Below are 9983 nucleotides of genomic sequence, written 5' to 3'. Positions count from 1 at the left end.
GTGAGAACATGTGGCATTTGTCATATTCCTTATTTATTTATTTAGAGACAGGGTCTTGTTTTGTCTCCCAGGCTAGACTGCAGTGGCGCAGTCATGGCTCACTGCAGCCTTGACCTCCTAGGCTCAGGCGATCCTCCTGCCTCAGCCTCCTGAGTAGCTGGGATTATAGGCATGTGCTAGTATGCCCAGCTAATTTCTGTGGTTTTTTTGTAGAGATGGGGTTTTACCCTGTTGCCCACACTGGTCTTGAACTACTGGGCTCAAGCAATCTGCCTGCCTTGGCCTTCCAAAGTGCTGAGATAACAGAGGTGAGCCACCGTACCCAGTCATATTTGTGACATTCTTATAGAAATAATAATAGTCACTAGCATCTAGTGAGCACTTAGCACATGCCAGGCACAGTTTTCAGCATTGACTTGTTTGTTCCCCTAATAATCGATGAGGTGTGTGGCCTAGAGGGGTAGGTAACTGGCTCTTGCTCAAGCTTACACAGCTGATAATGGGTACAGCTGGGATTGGATTTAAACCCAGGTAATTTGACTCCAGAGCCGTTGGCCACCACACTATCCTACTTGCTAGGGATTTAATCTTGGTTAATTTTTTTAAGGGAATGCTTGATCTGAAACTTACAGCTCACATTAATTTTTAATCAGTACTTGAGGGAGGAGAGAGATGGTTGGCCATTTGTGTACATTTGTTGCCACATTTTGGTGGTGACAAACCACAACATGTGGTGTGTCCTCCTGACCAACAAAAACAAGAACTAGCCTGGGCATGGTGGCCCATGCCTGTAATCCCAGCACTTTGGGAGGCCAAGGTGGGTCGATCACGTGAGGTCGGGAGTTCAAAACCAGCCTGGCTAACATGCCAAAAACCCGTCTCTACTAAAAATACAAAAATTAGCTGGGTATGATGGCAGGCACCTGTAATCCCAGCTACCTGGGAGGCTGAGACAGGAGAATCGCTTGAACCCAGGAGTTGGAGGTTGAAGTGAGTCAGGAGCATGTCACTGCACTCCAGCCTGGATGACAGAGTGAGACGCCATCTCAAAATAAACAAAAAAAAAGAATTGTAGGAAACTCTTCCTCTCACCAAAGGCAGCCGTTTGAGACTAATTTTTAATTACTTCCTGAGCCTACTTCACCAAACGATCTATGAGTGAAAGGACTGAGTGAAATGATGGGTTACAGGGGAGGCAGAGAACCTAAGCCCTCTGGTGACTCTTGAGTTATTAATGGAACATAAAATAGAAGAATCTAAACTTTCCCAACAGATAAATTAGGGAGTAATTAGCTGCAGAGGAAAATGCTTATATTTCTTTTGCTGAAGAGTTCATGACGGATTTCCTAGTCTTGAACCTCCTTGGGGTATTTACAATGCAATTTGATGTAGCGATGTTTAATCTGTACTGGGTTGAAGTCAGAGTCAGAAATGTGGTTTACGAGTAAGAGTCTGAATTGTTCAAAATCAATGCGAGAGGATAGAATGATGGACTTGGCAGAGCCCTTTCTTTTTACTTCGTGTGACTCATCTTCACCCGGGTCGGAGTGAAACAGCCCTTCCCTACCGCATTCACACCCAGTGTGGCCCGTCATTCACTTCCTGGCCTGACTGGATGTGAAAACCAAGCACGCCTGTGGGCTAAGATAAGCGTGTAACATGGAGATAAGACAAAGGGGAGGTGCATGCCAGGATTTAGCCAATATCAAAGCTTCATTCTACTCCATGGGGCCCATGGAACGCAGTAAGCTCTCAGGAAGTGAGTTTCAGCATAATGGGAAGCCCCTGACATAAGCTAGAAGTATTTGGGGTCCACAGAATGGCCTGGAAAAGAAGCAAAGAAAAGATGGAGTTTTTTTGTTTTGTTTTTTAGAGACGGAGTATCGCTCTGTCGCTCAAGCTGGAGTACGGTGGCTCCATCATAGCTCACTATAGACTCAGCTGCCGGGGCTCAAGTGATCCTCCCACCTCAGCCTCCCAAGTAGCTGGGACTGCAGACTAGGGCTAGCGCACCTGCCTAATTTTAATTTTAGTATTTTTTGTGGAGACAAGGTTTTGCCTTGTAGCCCAGGCTGATCTCGAACTCCTGGGCTGAATTGGTCTGCCCACATCGGCCTCCCAAAGTGCTGGAATTACAGTTATGAGCCCCGGCCCTGGCCTTCAAGTGTCCTTAAAAGTTCTGTCTGCTTCAGAAAGAACAGCTGGAAATGGTAGAGTGTTTTCTGTGCATACATTTTGCACCAAAGAGGACATAGAACTCTCCCGGCTGCCAGGGAAGGAGGAAAGGAGTGGGGAGCTCATCTCATTGTTAGCCAGTTTGTTCCCATTAGATATTTATCATTAGACACACGTGATGTGCCTCTAGCTTTTCGCAAGTCTTATCACTCACCTTGCTTTTTCCATTTTGTTGGGAATGGGATGCGGAGGGCAAGTGCTGGCTGTAACGAGTCACTGCAGATGTTTCTACTCAGTGATTGGAAGTGTAAAAGCCCTTATTTAGTACAAGTTGGTCTGTCTGCGATTTGCTACTAAATCCGTGACTAAGTTGTGGTTCCTATCATGACAACAAAGATATAGATGGTGGGGCTGGTTTGGTTTTTTTTGTCCTTTTCTTGTGGACTCTTTTTTCCCCCTCACTCTTGAATCTAAGGCTTTTTAATCCACGCTGGTGGTTAAGAAGATTTTAAGATTGTCAGTAGGAAACCTCTAAACATTCCTTGGTTAGACATGTGCAGTGTGAGTAAAGCCACCACTGAAAACCCATAGTAAATCTCAGCCGACTGTGCAGGATGGCCGGCTAGTGCACGAGGCTGCAGGTTGGCTGAAGCTGATGCCACAAAAAATACTTCAGTGTAGTCTGGAGGTAGCTGATTGCTGGCAGAAGATAAACATTTGGGATATTCACAATACGTTTTTACAGGGATAGAATATATTTGGTTACAAAACATAAAGAATGTTTCCTCCACAGAGAATGGGAGGGAGCTGCCCCTCAAGAATGTGTCATTTGAGGATGGGGGAAGGACCTGCATTGCCTGGAGGGTCCACCCCAAGCAAGCCCTGCTGAGTGTGGACTTCTCTGCTTGAATCACCTCATTTTCCTTTAGGAAAAGATGGAGAAGGGAAGGAAGTTGGGTCTCAGTTGTGTACGTGGCAAGTAGATGCCTTGGTGTTAAATTCTCCATTAATCAGAACCAGGCATTATGAATGTTAATTTCCATCCTAAATTTTACTCATGCTGGGGTGGAGGTTAAGGCTCAGATTTATCTTGCTAAGAGCCACTTTGCTTGCCATCTATTTATGAATTTCAGGAATTAGAGCTAAAAGTTGTGATTGCAGGGCTGGCAAATGGGCTAACCAGCATCCTTTCCATTTTTGATGTTCCATTTTGAAATGGTTTATGCTCTATGTGGACTTTTTCACTGTTATATTTTTAGTAGCACTGAAAGTAGAAGTCTTTCCTGGCAAGTAGATGCTATGGCTTTTAAACTGCACTGTGTTTACGGATTGTTTTTTTAATTGTTGAAAGTAGACTAGGCACTGTATGGCACCACAATCCTAATACTGTGTTCCTTCCTTCCAAGTCTCATTGCTTCTCACTTACTTTAAGGAAAATCCTAACACAGAGGGTGTAAAATACCAGGTCCTTTTCACAAAAAACTGTTCTGATTGTGGAAGTGTATGCATTGGGCTATTTTAGCCTGATGCCATTAAAATGTTTTGAATCCTATAATTAGCTCTCCTTTTTCTAATTCTATATGCCCACCAAGTCCATTTCTGATTATCAAATGGCTTCTTGAATAGATCTGCCTGCAGGGGAGAGAATGTACTGATCGTATGATGATACCATTGCCATCTTAAAAAGAGGTGTACATTATTGTGTAATTTTATTTTATTTTATTTTATCATTATTATCTTTTTGAGACAGAATCTTGCTCTTGTTACCCAGGCTGGAGTGCAATGGCATGATCTCGGCTCACTGCAACCTCCGCCTCCCAGGTTCAAGCAATTCCCCTGCCTTAGCCTCCCTAGTAGCTGGGATTACAGACGTGCGCCACCACGCCAAGCTAATTTTTGTATTTTTAGTAGAGGCAGGGGGGTTTCACCATGTTGACCAGGCTGGTCTTGAATTCCTGACCTAGTGATCTGCCTGCCTCAGCCTCCCAAAGTGCTGGGATTATAGGCATGAGCCTCTGCACCAGCCTTGTAATTTAAGTTTTAATTTAATTTTATTTTATTTTTGGAGACAGAGTCTTGCCGAGTTGCCCAGGCTGGAGTGCAGTGGCATGATTTCGGCTCACTACAATCTCCCCTACCCAAGTTCAAGCGATTCTCATGCCTCAGCCTCCCTAGTAGCTGGGATTACAGGCGTGCACCACCACACACCCACGTAATTTTTATATATTTAGTAGAGACAGGGTTTCACCATGTTGGCCAGGCTGATCTCGAACTCCTGGCCTCAAGTGATCTACCCACCTCGATCTCCCAAAGTGCTGGGATTACAGGCGTGAGTCACTGCCCCCAGCCAAAAAAAAAAGGTGTACTTCTTATTGCAAATGAAGACTTTGGTTATTTGTTTGCATCAATCGGTCTCTGATGGCTGATGAAGATAAGTCCATTCTGGGGGCAAGATCTCTCTCAGGACTAAGGACCAGACCCCAGACACTGAGGTGAATTTACCAAAATGACCCCACTCTGGAGGGCTACTTGGTGAACAGCTTCCTTGCTACGTCTGGAAGAACCCTGTCATCCTTCAGGCTGTCAGCTTGAAACATGAATAGTTACTATTTTTTTTTTTTTTTTTTTTTTTTTGAGATGGAGTCTTGCTCTGTGGCCCAGGCTGGACTGCAGTGGCTGGATCTCAGCTCACTGCAAGCTCCTGGGTTTGGAAACAGTGACTGATAGTACCAGCTGGAGATCAGTGCAGCTGAATGAATACAGTGTCCTTTTGGGGGTACCTTAGAGATAATTGGCCCTAACTCCACCTAGCTCCAGCTACAGTTCAGGTGAGGGGAATGCAAACCCTTAAGACAATTTCTTTAACTCTACAGACTATTTTATGTAACATGGATGGAGCAGGATGGAAAATAATTAAAATAAATTCCTCTTTTAAAAATACACTTAACATAAATAAGACTAGTTCGAGTGTTGGAAAGCATTCTGGAAAAGAAAACCTGGTCATGAACCAAGTAGAAATCCCTTGGCAGCCGACGGCCCCTCCAGCTGTATTCAGTTATTGAACAGCTGTCAAAGAAAGCAACGCATTATTTGTCCATTTAGAACAATTTCAGAAAGCTGTTTTTAACCCCAGTGGTATTTTTCTGCAGTCTTCTAATCTCTGCAAAGGGTTTAAAAGATACAATAACCCATGCTTGTATCAGGCCTGAGGTTACCACCAGAGCATGAAGACACAGTGAACAAGTTCATGTGAAAGGAATTAGAACCATTAGAATTTTATTTCCTGCAGAATTTAGCACCATGGCACATAATCATATGTGGCTGTCTTGGCTCAAAGTCAGCAACAGTATCTACTATTTGTTTCTCAACTACATGACAAACAATATAAGATAAAAACCAGTGCTGTGTGTGTTCCTTGCATAACTAAAGAGTTGAAAACCACTATCAGGTGAATTTCTATCTTAAGCATTTTATCTTACAGAGCAGCTGAGACTGGGTAGTTTTATGAGCTTGTAATGATGTGAAATACAGGCAACACAGTCTTTCTTTTTGACTTAATGCTCAGACCATTTTAGTTTGGAAACCTGAGCTTTCTTTTCTGTTTTCATTAAAGGGTTTGGGCTTCTGACCAGGAACGCCAGTATTTGCATATATCACAATTTTAGGCTTAGAAAAACTCAAAATGTTTGTCTTTTGGTTTTTCTTTGTGGTTGATGTTTGCCAAAAAAGTTTTTATTTTAGCGAAAGTGTTAGAAAATTGGAAACCCACTATGTGACTGTGAAACCAGGGCATAGTTTCAGTTGTAAAAAAAAAAGCTTTCAAAAAATCTGTTTGGTGGCTTCTGAGACATGAAGTGTTTTGATACTGTGGGCTTCTCATTGTTAAGTGTTTGTAAGTATTTCAGAGAGGTGTCCTAGGAATGGGAGAGGGCAGACAGCCCACGCGAGAACACAGCTTATTTCTCAAGACCCTTGAACACAAATGTGGGTTCACTTTCAAGAAATCAAGGCCCAAGGTCTACTGGAGTTTCCAGTTAACCTGCACTTCCCTAAGCAGAAATTCTTCTGCAGGGAATTCATGTGCACCGTCTTCTCTCTTATTTAAAGCATCTAGTATTTGTGCTTTGAATATTCCAAAAAACATGTGCCGTATTATCTCGACTGTCTTTCCCAAGTAGCAAACTTGAACATATAAGGATATTCTGCTAAGTGGCTCTCTTCAATCAGGCCCCAAATGACCAGATGTCAAATAAGCCAATGTAAATGTGACAGTGATCCTGGCTTTGAATGCCAAGGTCAACACAGAATTTACCCATGTTACATCCCCATTAAACTCTTTTCAGTTACAGTACCCAGGCAGAATTTGTGTTAGACAGAGTGAAAGTCTTTCTGCTGCATAATGTTAGTACAATTGTTAAGTGAAAATTGGATGAAAGTTATTATGAGCAAACTTATTGTATGGTCTAAAATGGCCAATCTCACTTCTCAAAAGAAGACATACACCTGGCCAACAAACATGAAAAAAAATGCTTATCATTAGAGAAATGCAGATCAAAACCACAATAAGATACCATCTCATACCAGTCAGAATGGCTATTATTAAGAAGTCAAAAAATAACATGCTGGCAAGGTTGTGGAGAAAAAGGAACACTTATACACTGCTGGTGGAAATGTAAATGAGTTCAGCCACTATTGGAAAGCAATTTGGAAATTTCAGTTTGGAGATTTCTCAAAGAACTTAGAACTGCCATTCGACCTGGCAATCCCATTCCATTTATACCTAAAGGAATATAAATCATTCTGCCATAAAGACACATGTATGCATATGTTCATCGCAGCACTATTCACAATAGCAAAAATGTGAAATCATCTTAGATGCCCATCAAACAGTGGACTGGAAGAAGACAATGTGGTACATGTATGCCATGGAATACTATGCAGCCATAAAAAAGAATGAAATCATGTGCTTTGCAGCAACATGGATCAACTGGAAGCCATTATCCTAAGTGCATTAATGCAGGACCAGGAAGCCAAATACCACATGTTCTCACTTATAAGTGGGAGCTAAACACAGAGTACACATGAACACAAAGAAGGGAACACACCAGGACCGACTTGAGAGTACAGGGTGGGAGGAGGGTGAGGATAGAAATACTACCCCTTAGGGACTATGCTCATTACCTGGGTGACAAAATAACTGTACACTAAATTCCCAGGACATGCAATTTACTCATGTAACATGCAATTTACTCAGTCACAAACCCCTGAAGCTAAAATAACAATTGGAAAGAAATAAAAATTTAAAAAGTCAATCTAATTTTTGAATATTTTATATTATAGATAAGTGTTTTTACCTGATGTTCTTATTAAAAGAGTTACAGATGGAGAAGAGTTTTACAAAATCTTTTATACGTGTTCTGTCCCTTCCTTGAGTTCTTGAATGAAGGGATTGTGTCTGTTTTTGTTGGTTCCTCCACCTCCACCCGATTTTTGAGAAGATCTGGGTTCAAAATCCCTGGACAGACCAGGCGCGATGGCTCATGCCTGTAATCCCAGCACTTTGGGAGGCCAAGGTGGGCAGACCACCTGAGGTCAGGAGTTCGAGACCAGCCCAGCCAACACGGTGAAACCCCATCTCTACAAAATAGACAAAAATTAGCTGGCTGTGTTTGCACATGGCTGTAATTCTAGCTACTCAGGAGGCTGAGACACGAGAATCTCTTGAACCTGGACATGGAGGTTGCAGTGAGCCAAGATCATGCCACTACACTCCAGCCTGGACAATAGGGTGAGACTCCATGTTAAAAGATAAAAATTAAAAAAAATCCCTGGACACTTTTTCTTTCTTTTATCCCTCACCCCCATCCCATCCTTCCCTCTGAGTCCCCAAAGTCCATTGTATCTTTCTTATGCCTTTGTGTCCTCATAGCTTGGCTCCCACCTGGCCACTTCCTACTTGGGGAAGGAGGAGACGTATCATTTTTCTTCTCTGGTGAGCGTGGACTTTTCTGCTGGAATGAACAACCGATGGAAAAAGAGGTGGACATCCCATGACTCAGTTGAAAGATCGTCACCTCCACAGGCATGCTGTAGAAACGGACATATGTGCCGTGTCTCCTTTCTACCCTGTGGAGTCAGCCTGTATCCCTCCAGACATATCACCTGCAACTCAACATTCCTGGTTATTCTCTGAGCACACTGATGGCCTCCTGTAGAGCGAAGTATGGAAGGCAGTGGATGTCACACTGGTGACTTTGTGGTCTTCTTGACGTTCTTCTACTCCTTTGGTCCTTTGGTTTATAAAGTGTTTATAAACCCTCTTGGAACTATGAGCAGGCCTGAGTTTCCCTCTTGTGACTCTAAGGATCAGGATGTCACAACTTTGCCAGTAACAGCATGGAACTGCCTCATCTTCTGCTGTAGTGAGAGAGGCACAGGTATGATCCCAAAATAGTGAGGGTCTCCACATCTCTAGTATCTAGGCTAGGGTGCTGTGCTCCGTTGACAGCCCCGTGTCTAGAGACCTATAAGGTCTTAAAGGGAGGGGATGAGAATTAAAATATTAAACGCACTTGAAAGGGAGGAAATAGAATTAAACACACTCTAACAGAGGAAGCATGAGACTGCACACACCTCCAGCTCTTAAAAATAACTGACCTACGTACTGATGGGAACCAGCTCCAGCATTTGGTAGGGGATTTGGCCCAAGATTCCTGTCACCCGGGGTCCAAAAGGGAGCATCTTAGAGGACACAGCCTACTTGGAGGAAGGCAAATGCATTTCTCTGCAAGAGGCCGAAGTTGATTGCCTTTTTCGCTTTAGACTTACCGCACGCAGATAAGTAACCAGCTTCGTGACCCGTTCCCGGTGCAGCAGTGGGACTGATCACTGAGCTCAGTAGCTGTTCCCTTCCGGGAAGGACCAAGCAGAACTTCAGCTCCACCCAGGAGGATTCCTGAATCTCTGGCTCCTGAAGAATCTCTGGCTCCTGCTCTTCTTCCTAACACCACAGCTCATCACGCCCCTCTCCTGCTGGTCACATTTCAGCTCTCTTTATTGCCAAGACCATGTGGCTCCAGAATTTTGTGATTGCATACCTCTAGTGATAATATTGAGTGTGAGGCCAGGTGCGGGGGCTCACCCCATAATGCTAGCATTTTGGGAAGGCAGGCGGGAGGATCTTGAGCCCAAGAGTTCCAGACCAACCTGGGCAACATAGTGAGACCCCCCCCATCTCTGCAAAAGAATGTTTTAAAAATTAGCCAGGTGTGGTAGCACATGCTTGTAGTCCCAGCTACTCAGGAGGCTGAGGCAGGAGAATTGGTTGAGCCCAGGAGATGGAGGCTGCAGTAAGCCATGATCGTGCCACTGCACTCCAGCCTGGGCAACAGAGCAGGACCCTGTCTCAAAAAATAAATGAATGCATGAATAAATAATAAATAAAATTGAGCATGGACCCTAGTGGGTATATATTTATGAATTACATGATGCCAGATGTGTCTGTATAAAATATCAGTGCAGGCTGGGTACAGTAGCTCATGCCTGTAATCCCAGCATTTTGGGAGGCTGAGGCGGATGGATCACAAGGTCAGAAGTTTGAGACCAGCCTGGACAATATGGTGAAACCCCGTCTCTACTAAAAATACAAAAATTAGCTGGGTATGGTGGTGCATGCCTGTAATCCCAGCTAGTAGGGAGGATGAGGCAGGAAAATCGCTTGAACCTGGTAGGTGGAGGTCACAGGAGCCAAGATCATGCCACTGCACTCCAGTCTGGGTGACAGAGCAAGTCTCCATCTTGAATAAAAT

Source organism: Rhinopithecus roxellana, chromosome 11 (assembly GCF_007565055.1).
Source record: "Rhinopithecus roxellana isolate Shanxi Qingling chromosome 11, ASM756505v1, whole genome shotgun sequence".
Taxonomy (NCBI): Eukaryota; Metazoa; Chordata; class Mammalia; order Primates; family Cercopithecidae; genus Rhinopithecus; species Rhinopithecus roxellana.
This window is presented reverse-complemented; position numbering follows the sequence as displayed.